Source organism: Miscanthus floridulus, chromosome 1 (genome assembly GCF_019320115.1).
Source record: "Miscanthus floridulus cultivar M001 chromosome 1, ASM1932011v1, whole genome shotgun sequence".
Classification (NCBI taxonomy): Eukaryota; Viridiplantae; Streptophyta; class Magnoliopsida; order Poales; family Poaceae; genus Miscanthus; species Miscanthus floridulus.
Window position 1 is genome coordinate 154,657,126 of NC_089580.1, and position 11,273 is coordinate 154,668,398.

At 44.9% G+C, this 11,273-nt stretch overlaps 2 pseudogenes; both read right to left on the reverse strand.

Annotated features, from left to right (window-relative positions):
* Window positions 1-252: 252 nt before the first annotated feature.
* Window positions 253-2,068, reverse strand: LOC136465826 (1-aminocyclopropane-1-carboxylate oxidase homolog 7-like; annotated as a pseudogene).
* Window positions 2,069-4,171: 2,103 nt separating this feature from the next.
* LOC136498568 (peroxidase 2-like) lies at window positions 4,172-10,965 on the reverse strand (annotated as a pseudogene).
* Between the last annotated feature and the right edge of the window lie 308 nt (window positions 10,966-11,273).

Sequence of the window (11,273 nt, forward strand, 5' to 3'; positions counted from 1 at the left end):
GCACTGCGTGTAGATCGAACGGTTGTTATAGAGAAAGAGTAAGATCACGGATGACGGAGGGCTTACAGGGGGAGAGCTCCTTAAAAAAACTCGCTATTTTATAGTGTGACGATGACTAGCAAAATTATCCGTGCGTTGCAATGGGAATATTTTTTAAAATGCTATAGTATTTACTGTCGTCCCAAATTTATAAAAAGATAATATCAGAAAGTGGATCATCAAAATGAAATATATATATCTATGCCATTCTTATTAATTCAAATTTACCTTGAATTTATCAAGTGATGGCCTGGCATGGCCCAACTGTTTTATGTATCTAAGCTACTCTGGCTCGGTTAAACTTCGGTAGCGTGGAGGTCTTTCTTGTGTCACCAGCTCCACCAGAGGACCCAAGAAGTCAGAGTCACCACACTTGCCAGGATTGAAGAAGAGGGCAATGGAGACCGTAGCCTCTTGTATGGACTTGACCACCACTCGGTGCTCCACACTTTTGTAGTCATCATTCGAAACCACCTGTAAATTACGTACCATAAGAATTAGCTAGAGAGATACTGTAGTCTGTAGTACCTTTAGCACGTCGCCGATGTTCATAAGAAGTGCATCGGTGACGGGCACGACGTCCACCTAGGCATCTCCACGGGCGTCGATCGAGCTGCACCTGCAGCCCGCAGCCCGCAGACGCCGTGTCCTGCGCAACCACCATGGCTGCCGATGATCCGCGCCGGCTGAGGGCACGACGGGTGGTAGTGGCACTGCATCAGGGTCTCGCTTCAACCTGCGTTTCCCAGCCCAGCTGCTCGGCCCTCCCACGCCGACCATTTCCAGACAGCAGGCCGGCGATCACCTTTACTGAGCTCTGTCAGCGACCGGTGGTACTCCAGCATTGCGTCCAGGCATGCCGCGCGGGGAGGTGATCGATGTGGGATTCACCGTGGCTGAAGTGGAGGGCAGCCTACCAGGCGTTTCACGGCGGGATGGGTACGGTGGTGTAGGTGGCAGGCCCGGTGGTTGAGAAGACAGAGAAGTACGCCAAGCGCGCCGCCAATGGCTGCTCGTTGAAGGCCCTGACCGTGTAGAGTGTGCTGACTCGATGATGGCGGCTGGGACGCCGTGATTGGTGACCTGGAAGGAGCCGTACGAGCGCGCTGTGGTGCCAATGAGCGCGGTGACCTGGAAGGATTTGCCATGGGATATATTTTATAATATATTTATTTGGTGTCAACAACGTTAAGATTTTTACATGTATTTTGTAAAAAAAAAAAGATTTTACATGTATACTTGGTCAAACTTTGAACACTTTAATCGAGACACCTACAATTACATTCTTTTTAGAACAGGGGTAGTATTTTATACCATCACGAGGCTTCTAAGCGCATGGCTTCTGAATGTTTGTTTATCTCAGCAAGTCGGCATGTTTGGTTACAGGTCATCAATTTGTCGTTAAAAGGGGAAAAAATTAAACCAAAGTGCTGAATACTATAAGCATGCAGTGGCAGTGCCCGGATATCTCAAAGGCATGATTGAAGCATGTTGAAGCTTGAATCAATTGGCCGCCCCCACAAGACTGACCAAGTTTTAGGTCGTTTGGTTTATTTGGTTGATTGCATTGGTCAGTCCAATAATGGTGACCGACTGATCGGACAAGCCATCTTGCACATTGATCTGACCTAGCATATCCTTATTATAAGTTCCCCAGAAGAATTCCTGTTGGTTTGAGCTACACTAGTGGATGCTTATATGCATGGTTATTAGTGAAGTTTGCTCGGTAAGGAGAGCATTTAGTGTAGATTATATATCTATATTCAAAACAGGATGGATTCTTCCTGTACATCGTCTATGTTTCTCTGACATGGGAGTCCATCCTGTCGTCTGCACCCTCTAGCCAGTTGTCCCTCATATCCCCTCTCTGAATCGAATAGATCCGTTGCCGATGGATCCGTATGCTCTTGCCTATCCGCTCTGATGAGGCAAGCATGTGAGGAGCATGATGACAGGTGTGCATGTAGAAGTCAGGTGGACGGTGTTGATAGGAGGAGGTGGCGGCGAGCGTGGGCGTCTTCTTGGACATGTCATCGACGATGCGGCCAATGAGTGGATGTGAAGTGGTGGCAAACTTCTGTGAATGAGGGAATGCATGACGAGGAGGCAAAGAGTGCCACAGGGATGACGTGGTGATGGTGTAAGGACTGAATGTCTCAAGAGTTGGGACTTGGGAGGTTGAATTGGGCTTTAAAAAAAATTATGCAACAATCTTAGCCTCTGCAAACTCTAAGCCCCCTTTAGCACTTTGGCTCCTAAGTTCTTCCACAACTAATGTGTCCTTAAGTCCAACACACTAATCATGTCTTTAGCAAGGATTACACTAAGAGTAAGGTCCTTATATAAGCAAGTATGAATCCTATGCTAAGCACACTAACACGAATATTGGTTGTCACACAAGAAACTTGCAATCAAGAGAAGTAGAGCAAATGAAAAGCAATAGAGAACCAGATTTTTTTTCCCATGGTCTTAGGTTGTTGCCACAATCTCCTACCCCATGTTGAAGAACCAAGAGTAACAAAGACTCGGCTTAGCTCAATCCTCTCCACTAATCAATACCCGTTCACCACTCCAACATGGTGGGTTTCAAGACCATGAACAACTTCTAGAGCCTCATTACAACAGATCCACGGAGAAAGGTCACCAAGTGCTTCATTGACCTGGGTGATGACAATAACCAAGAGTAATAGATCATCAAGCTTCAACTCAAGAAAATGCAACAAAGAACAGACAGCGCTCAATGCTAACACTAAAATCACAGTTGGCTTGGGTGCTCTCCAAATGCTTTACTAGTCTCTCTATAAGTGCTGGGAACAATGAGGTGCAAAGAGTAGCACCAAATAAGCCAAGGGTAGCACTTGTATAGAGGGTGAAGAGGCGACTAGCCGTTGGAAAATGGTGATAGATGCATCCATAATTGGATGATCCTTTGGCCACCATTTGCTACACTGGATCATACATTGGCGTTGCGCTGACTGATTCCTTGTATCTGGTTCCCTCACTTTGTTCGTGTGGGCTGGATTGCACCAAGGCTAAGATAATTTAGAACAAGTGTGTTTCTACACTCCATCCACCCTCCCAAGAACATCATGATCGCATCCAAAGCTAGGATACATACTGTATATAATTCATCTTTATATGAGTGTTAGACCTTATAGCTTGAGAGCTTTAATTTGTGAGTTAGGGCCGTGTTGCCTTTTACCCTGGCAAACTAAAGCGCTTGAGGTCATCATCACTTTCCGGTGAAGGTGTGGAAGCCTTCCGGGCGGTGACCCTCCTATCTCCATGTGGTGCGGTGTCGTATCGGTGTATTCGCGGTGGCAAGATGACCGGAAGAGCCGGGTTGTGGTGGTGAGATTTCCCGACTCATGACACTAGCCTTTGGTGGGTGGAAACCTTGTCCGGTAAATTCAATACTGGGATCAAGAGATACTTGGTGGCCAGGAGCATATCACCGTGGAGTGTACCTAAAGGTCAGCATCATGCTTCTATTTTTTTCTCCTGGTAAGTTAGGGTCTTGACCTGATAAAGATTATTCATTAGGTCATATCAAAGAGTCCACTCTCCATTGCGCTATTCATATCTAATTTTTTAGTCTGTTATTTTGAAAAGTCAGCAGGAAAACTGTTCATTCAATTAAGAAGAGAAATAAGCAAGTTTAAGAAAGTTTTTGCTATTACATGAAACTTTAAACTCGATATACTCAGGAAGGAGCATTCTAATCTATTCGGAAGGATTTTTTTTGGTAGTGCATATACAAATGAAAGTTGTCATTTTTTGTATGAACTTTTAAAAAGTAAGTTTGTATCCCAACTTTTACAACTTATATAGATCGATGCACTACATATGTACTAAGTTTTTTTTTTCAAGTTACAAGTGCATTTCTAAAATTAGTTTTCATTCCACCACGTATTTTCCCATCTTACATTGGGTCCCCACACAACGTAAATTCTAATGTTATTGAAACAAAATTCCAAAGTTGAGAGCGAATATGGCTTTATTATTATCAACCAATACCAAATTTGCAACCAAATACAAAATGAAGTTGACATAATGAAACAAAACAATGGCAATGCAATAGCAACGTAGAATTAAAAACATGAATTATGATTGCTGCACATTATCAGAACAGCTAGTTGAGGACCCGGCAGTTCCTCCTGATCTCGCCGCTGTTGCCGGTCTTCACCTCGACACTGGCCATCTTCACCATGGCCGCCTTGAACCTGTCCTCCCACCACCCAGGGATGTTGGCGTTGTCCGAGACCAGCTTCGCCGTCGCCAGTGACGTGAGGAGTGAGGCGTCTGACGTGAAGAGAACTCTGTGCGCCAGCGCGTTCTTGTAGTACTGGTTATCCAGCTTGTCGGGCGTCACGACATCCTGCATGACGGTGGGGTCATTGCTGGAGCTGGGGCTCGCCGGGCACTGGCCCCTCAGAGACGCGGCGAAGGAAGGGCTGATGTCCGAAGGAACGGCGAGACGGTCGGGGACAAAGGACTAGTAGTGGGACCAGCCGATGGTGTGCGCACCCGAGAGCACGACCATGTCCTCGACGCCGAGGCCCTTGGCGGCGAAGTTATGGACGAGCTCGGAGAGGTTGAAGGTCGGCGGCGGGAGGAAGTCGAGGGTGCGCGAGGCATTGGAGACGCGCCCGTCTGTTGGAGTTGTTCCAAATTCACTCCAGGATATAGGCCGGGCTTCTGACGGAGCGAAGCGGTATGGTATATACACCCTTGCTAGGGTTTCGTGGAGACTTGATTCTCTTGTAAGCCGCCATAGGTGTGAAACCCAAAAAACTCTTGAGATAGTGAGATTGTTGCTGGCTGGTGCCCATGGTTTTTCCCCTTCACATCGGAGGAGTTTTCCATGTTAAATCATGTGTCTCCTCTGTGGCTTGATTCTTTAAGTTGTCAGCTGCTCAGTGTCCTAGTACAGATGCAGAGATTGAATACATGTCAAGGGTTTCTTATTATAGTGCTGTGGGGTCTTTGATGTATGCCATGGTTTGCTCTCGTCTAGATTTGTCATATGCTATGAGTCTTGTTAGTAGATATATGTCTAATCCTGGCAAAGAACATTGTAGGGTAGTTTAGTGGATTTTCAGGTACCTCAGAGGCACAACAGATTCCTGTTTAAAGTTTGGAAGAACTGATAAGGGTCTTATTGGCTATGTGGATTCTGATTATGCTGCTGATCTGGACAGGCGAAGATCACTTACAGGTTATGTGTTTACTGTTGGTAGTTGTGCTGGGAGTTGGAGGGCTACTTTACAGTCAGTTGTTGCTTTGTCTACTACTGAAGCAGAATATATGGCTATTTGTGAAGCGTGCAAAGAATTAATTTGGCTGAAAGGTTTGTACGCTGAGCTTTGTGGAGTTGAATCTTGCATAAGTTTACACTGTGACAGTCAAAGTGCAATTTACCTCACTAAAGATCAGATGTTCCATGAGAGAACTAAGCACATAGATATCAAGTATCATTTTGTGCGTGATGTGATTGAAGAAGGTAAGCTGAAGGTATGCAAGATTAGTACTCATGATGTCTCGCCCCTGTGCTTGGGGGGTGTGGGGGGCTCCGCCCCCCGCGGTACGGTACGGTATATACACCCTTGCTAGGGTTTCGTGGAGACTTGATTCTCTTGTAAGCCGCCATAGGCGTGTAATCCAAAAAACTCTTAAGATAGTGAGATTGTTGCTGGCTGGTGCCCGTGGTTTTTCCCCTTCACATCGGAGGGATTTTCCACATTAAATCATGTGTCTCCTCTGTGACTTGATTCTTTACTTCATATTCCTATACGTCGTTCATAACAAGTGGTATCAGAGCTTTGGTTGCTGTTAGGGTTCATGACGACGTCGATGAAGTTTGATCTTCTGCTGCTGAACTACGACACGTGGTTCTCGCTATGGCAAGTCAAGATACGGGGGATTCTGGCGCAGACTCATGACTATGATGAGGCGCTGGATAGTTTCGGAAAGAGGAAGGTCGAGTGGACTCTAGAAGAGATCCGCAAGGATCAGAAGGCGCTTGCCCTAATTCAGTTGCATCTTCATAATGATATTTTGTAGGAGTGTCTGAAAGAGAAAACTGCTGCAGAACTATGGCTGAAACTAGAATCGATCTGAATGTCCAAGGATCTAACCAGTAAGATGCAGATGAAGATGAAGCTGTTCACCCTGAAGATGAAGGAGGAGGATTCAGTGATGAGCCACATCGCTGAATTCAAGAAGATCATCGCCGACCTAGTGTCGATGGAGGTGAAGTATGATGATGAGGACTTAGGTCTTTTACTGCTATGTTCTTTGCCAAATTCGTATGCAAATTTTCATGACACCATACTTTTGAGCTGTGATGAACTAACCCTAAAGGAAGTTTATGAGGCTCTCTAGTCTAGGGAGAAGATGAGAGGCATGGTGCAGAATGACGGGACGTCGTCCTCCAAGGGCGATGCTTTGCATGTGATAGGCAGAACTAAAAACAGATCCTCCAATGATGGCAATGATGGTAGAAAGAACTACGAAAGGAGAGGCCGTTCAAAGTCCAAGCCGCATGGTAATAAAAAGTTCTGTGTTTATTGCAAGCTGACAAATCATAATATTGAGGATTGCAGAAAAGTACAGAATAAGGAGAAGAGGAAACAAAAGTCGGCTGGTAAGGTCTCTGTTGCTGCTGCTGCGTCTGATGATGATTCTGGAGATTGTCTGGTAGTATTTGCTGGTTGTGTTGCTGGTCATGATGAATGGATTCTCGATTCCGCATGTTCATTTCATATTTGCACTAACAGAAATTGGTTTAATTCGTATAAGCCTGTGCAGAAAGGGGATGTTGTGCGGATGGGAGATGATAACCCGTGTGACATTGTGGGGATTGGATCAGTTCAGATCAAGACTGATCATGGCATGACACGCACGCTGAAAAACGTCAGGTATATACCAGGGATGTCTAGAAATCTTATCTCATTGAGCACGCTTGATGTAGAAGGTTACAAATATTCTAGTTCAGATGGCGTTCTGAAGGTATCAAAAGGTTCTCTTATTTGCTTGAAAGGTGATCTTAATTCTGCAAAGTTATATGTCCTTAGAGGGTGTACTTTACCTGGTTCTGATTCCGCTGTTGCTGCTGTTACTAATGATGAACCTAGTAAAACTAACCTTTGGCATATGCGTTTGGGACATATGAGTCACCATGGTATGGCAGAATTGATGAAGAGAAACCTACTGGATGGCTGCACTTCGAGTAAAATAAAGTTTTGTGAGCATTGTATTTTCAGAAAGCATAAAAGGGTACATTTCAACACTTCTGTTCACACCACTAAAGGTACTCTTGATTATGTTCATGCTGATTTATGGGGTCCTTCCCGTAAGTCCTCACTTGGTGGTGCTCGTTACATGCTTACAATTATTGATGATTACTCTAGAAGGGTTTGGCCTTATTTTTTGAAATAGAAAGATGATACTTTTACTGCTTTTAAGGACTGGAAAGTAATGATAGAAAGGCAAACTAAAAGGAAGGTAAAATTGCTTCGTACTGATAATGGTGGAGAATTTTGTTCATGTGAATTTAATGATTATTGTAGATCAGAAGGCATTGTTAGGCATCACACCATACCCCATACTCCACAACAGAATGGTGTGGCCGAACGCATGAATAGAACCATCATGTCCAAGGCCCGTTGCATGCTGTCTAATGCCAGGATGAGCAAGCATTTTTGGGCTGAAGCTGCTAATACTGCCTGTTACTTGATAAACAGGTCGCCTTCTATTCCACTAAATAAAAGAACTCTCATTGAGGTATGGTCTGGTACGCCTGCTGATTATTCACAGTTGAAAGTTTTTGGATGCACTGCTTATGCTCATGTTGATAATGGAAAATTAGAGCCTAGAGCTGTTAAGTGTCTTTTCCTTGGTTATAGTTCAGGAGTCAAAGGCTATAAATTGTGGAATCCTGAAACAGGAAAGACTTTTATGAGCAGGAGTGTTGTTTTCAATGAATCTATGATGTTTACTGATAGTTTGCCCTCAGATCATGTTCCAGAAAAAGAGCTGCAGCGTATGCGCATGCAGGTGGAGCATGTTGATGATGATATAGGTGTGCAGGTGGAGCCTGTTGATGAGCATGGTGACCATGATAATGATGTTGCTGAGGATGATGCTCATGATGATGTTCAGCAAACTCCTCCTATTTTGTAGTTAGAGGAGGATTTACCAATTGCTCAACGCAAGTCAAAAAGGACAATTGCACCTCCTAAGCGTCTTATTGAAGATAGTAATTTGTCTTACTATGCTTTGAGTTGTGCTGAATAGGTGGAGAATGTTCATGAGCCAGCAACCTATAAAGAAGCTATTCGTTGTGGTGATACTGAGAATTAGATTTCTGCTATGCATGAGGAGATGCAGTCTCTTGAGAAGAACAGTAATGGGAGATTGTACCTTTGCCTAAGAATAAGAAGACCATCAACTGCAAATGGATCTTCAAGAGAAAGGAGGGTTTATCTCCAAGCGAGCCTCCAAAGTATAAGGCAAGGTTAGTTGCTAAAGGCTACAGTCAAATTCCGGGTGTTGACTACAATGATGTGTTCTCTCCAGTGGTAAAACACAGTTCAATTCGTACTTTCCTTAGTATTGTTGCTTCACATGATCTTGAGCTTGAGCAGTTAGATGTGAAGACTGCATTTTTGCATGGAGAGCTTGAGGAGGACATATACATGGACCAACCAGAAGGGTTCATAGTGCCTGGCAAGGAAAAATATGTGTGCAAGTTGAAGAGATCCTTGTATGGTTTGAAACAGTCCCCTCATCAGTGGAACAAGAGGTTTGATTCATTTATGTTAGCACACAGTTTTAAAAGATCTAAGTATGATAGCTATGTTTACATCAAGCATGTTAATGGATCACCTATATATTTGCTGTTATATGTTGATGATATGCTGATTGCTGTCAAGAGTAAGATTGAAATCACTAAGTTAAAGAAGCTATTGAGCAGTGGTTTTGATATGAAAGATCTTGGTAGTGCTAAGAAAATTCTTGGTATGGAAATTAGTAGAGACAGAAAATCTGGTTTGCTATTTCTTAGTCAACAAAATTATATCAAGAAAGTTCTTCAGCGTTTCAACATGCAAAATGCTAAGGCTGTTAGTACCCCTATTGCACCTCACTTTAAGTTGTCAGCTGCTCAGTGTCCTAGTACAGATGCAGAGATTGAATACATGTCAAGGGTTCCTTATTCTAGTGCTGTGGGGTCTTTGATGTATGCCATGGTTTGCTCTCGTCTAGATTTGTCATATGCTATGAGTCTTATTAGTAGATATATGTCTAATCTTGGCAAAGAACATTAGAGGGCAGTTCAGTGAATTTTCAGGTACCTCAGAGGCACAGCAGATTCCTATTTAAAGTTTGGAAGAACTGATAAGGGTCTTATTGGCTATGTGGATTCTGATTATGCTGCTGATCTGGACAGGCGAAGATCACTTACAGGTTATGTGTTTACTGTTGGCAGTTGTGCTGTGAGTTGGAAGGCTACTTTACAGTCAGTTGTTGCTTTGTCTACTACTGAAGCAGAATATATGGCTATTTGTGAAGCGTGCAAAGAATTAATTTGGCTGAAAGGTTTGTACGCTGAGCTTTGTGGAGTTGAATCTTGCATAAGTTTGCACTGTGATAGTCAAAGTGCAATTTACCTCACTAAAAATCAGATGTTCCATGAGAGAACTAAGCACATAGATATCAAGTATCATTTTGTGCGTGATGTGATTGAAGAAGGTAAGCTGAAGGTATGCAAGATTAGTACTCATGATAATCCTGCTGATATGATGACAAAGCCTGTTCCTGTTGCTAAGTTTGAGCTGTGCTCAAGCTTAGTTGGTTTAATTGGATAGTCCAAGAGACTATTGTTGGCACCAGTGGTTTTCTATCTTTGTTATGTTTAGGATGAAGGGTTAATTTATGATACAAGATGAATTTGTCTCAAGGTGGAGTTTGTTGGAGTTGTTCCAAATTCACTCCAGGATATAGGCCGGGCTTCTGACGGAGCGTAGCAAAGTCTGAAGCCGGCCCATCAGGTCTCGCCCCTGTGCTCAGGGGGTGCGGGGGGCTCCGCCACCCGCGGTACGGTACGGTATATACACCCTTGCTAGGGTTTCATGGAGACTTGATTCTCTTGTAAACCGCCATAGGCGTGTAACCCAAAAAACTCTTGAGATAGTGAGATTGTTGCTGGCTGGTGCCCGTGGTTTTTCCCCTTCACATCGAGGGGTTTTCCACATTAAATCGTGTGTCTCCTCTATGGCTTGATTCTTTACTTTATATTCCTATACGTCGTTCATAACAGAGGCAGCCTGTGGGCATGTCGAAGTCGACCCCACGGCCGCCGAGGAAGAAGGAGGCATCGTGGGCGGCGAAGGCGACGATGTCCGCACAAGAGACGACGCCCGGGCATGCCCGCTCGACCGTGGCCTTGGCGACGTCGATGACCTCGAAGCCCCGGAGGCTGGGGTTGTTGGGCGAGCCAAGCTTCTCTGGCTGTGGGTTGGCCAGCGTCGGGTCCAGTAGGACAGAGGCGTCGCAGCCCTACGTATCATATCATGGCATTGCATTGGTCATGGCCCGTGTGGCGTGGCGTCAGTGCATGCAAGTCATCTCATGCAGGAGCAATGCATGTAGAAATAGAACTGAAGATGACTCATGTACCTCGACGAAGCAGTCGTGGAAGAGCATGCGAATGAGGCCGGTGCCGACGCCGGGGTTCTGCCGGATGGCGGCTCCGACGACGCTCTTGACGATGGCCTCGACAGGCGGGCACTTGTGGTGGTAGTACCCCACCTTGAGCCCACACGAAGCGGGACTCAGAGGATTGTAGTAACCAGCTGCTGCTTGGCATCCTATTCCTAGGAGCAAGAACGCACATGACAGCAGTGCAGCCACCTTGCTCGCCATAGCGCTTGCTCTGGCCACCGTCTAATCTCACAAACTAAACTGTATCGATCTCAGTTCTCATGTGAGAAGAAGCTGAGTGGTGAGGTGCTGTTTGATTGCCATTGCCACCCCTATTTATAGCTTGAATGCTTGCTGATAGGGTTTCCCGACGGGTGTCTTGTGAACGTTTGTTTATCTAGGCAACTAGATAGTCGACATGTCGCGGAAGGTAGCAGAGATTGATGAATGAGTTATATGCACCAGACATCCATTAACTTGTGAGGAGGTTTCAGTTAGGTCCATCAACTTTCAAAGTTGCTTTTTGGGTC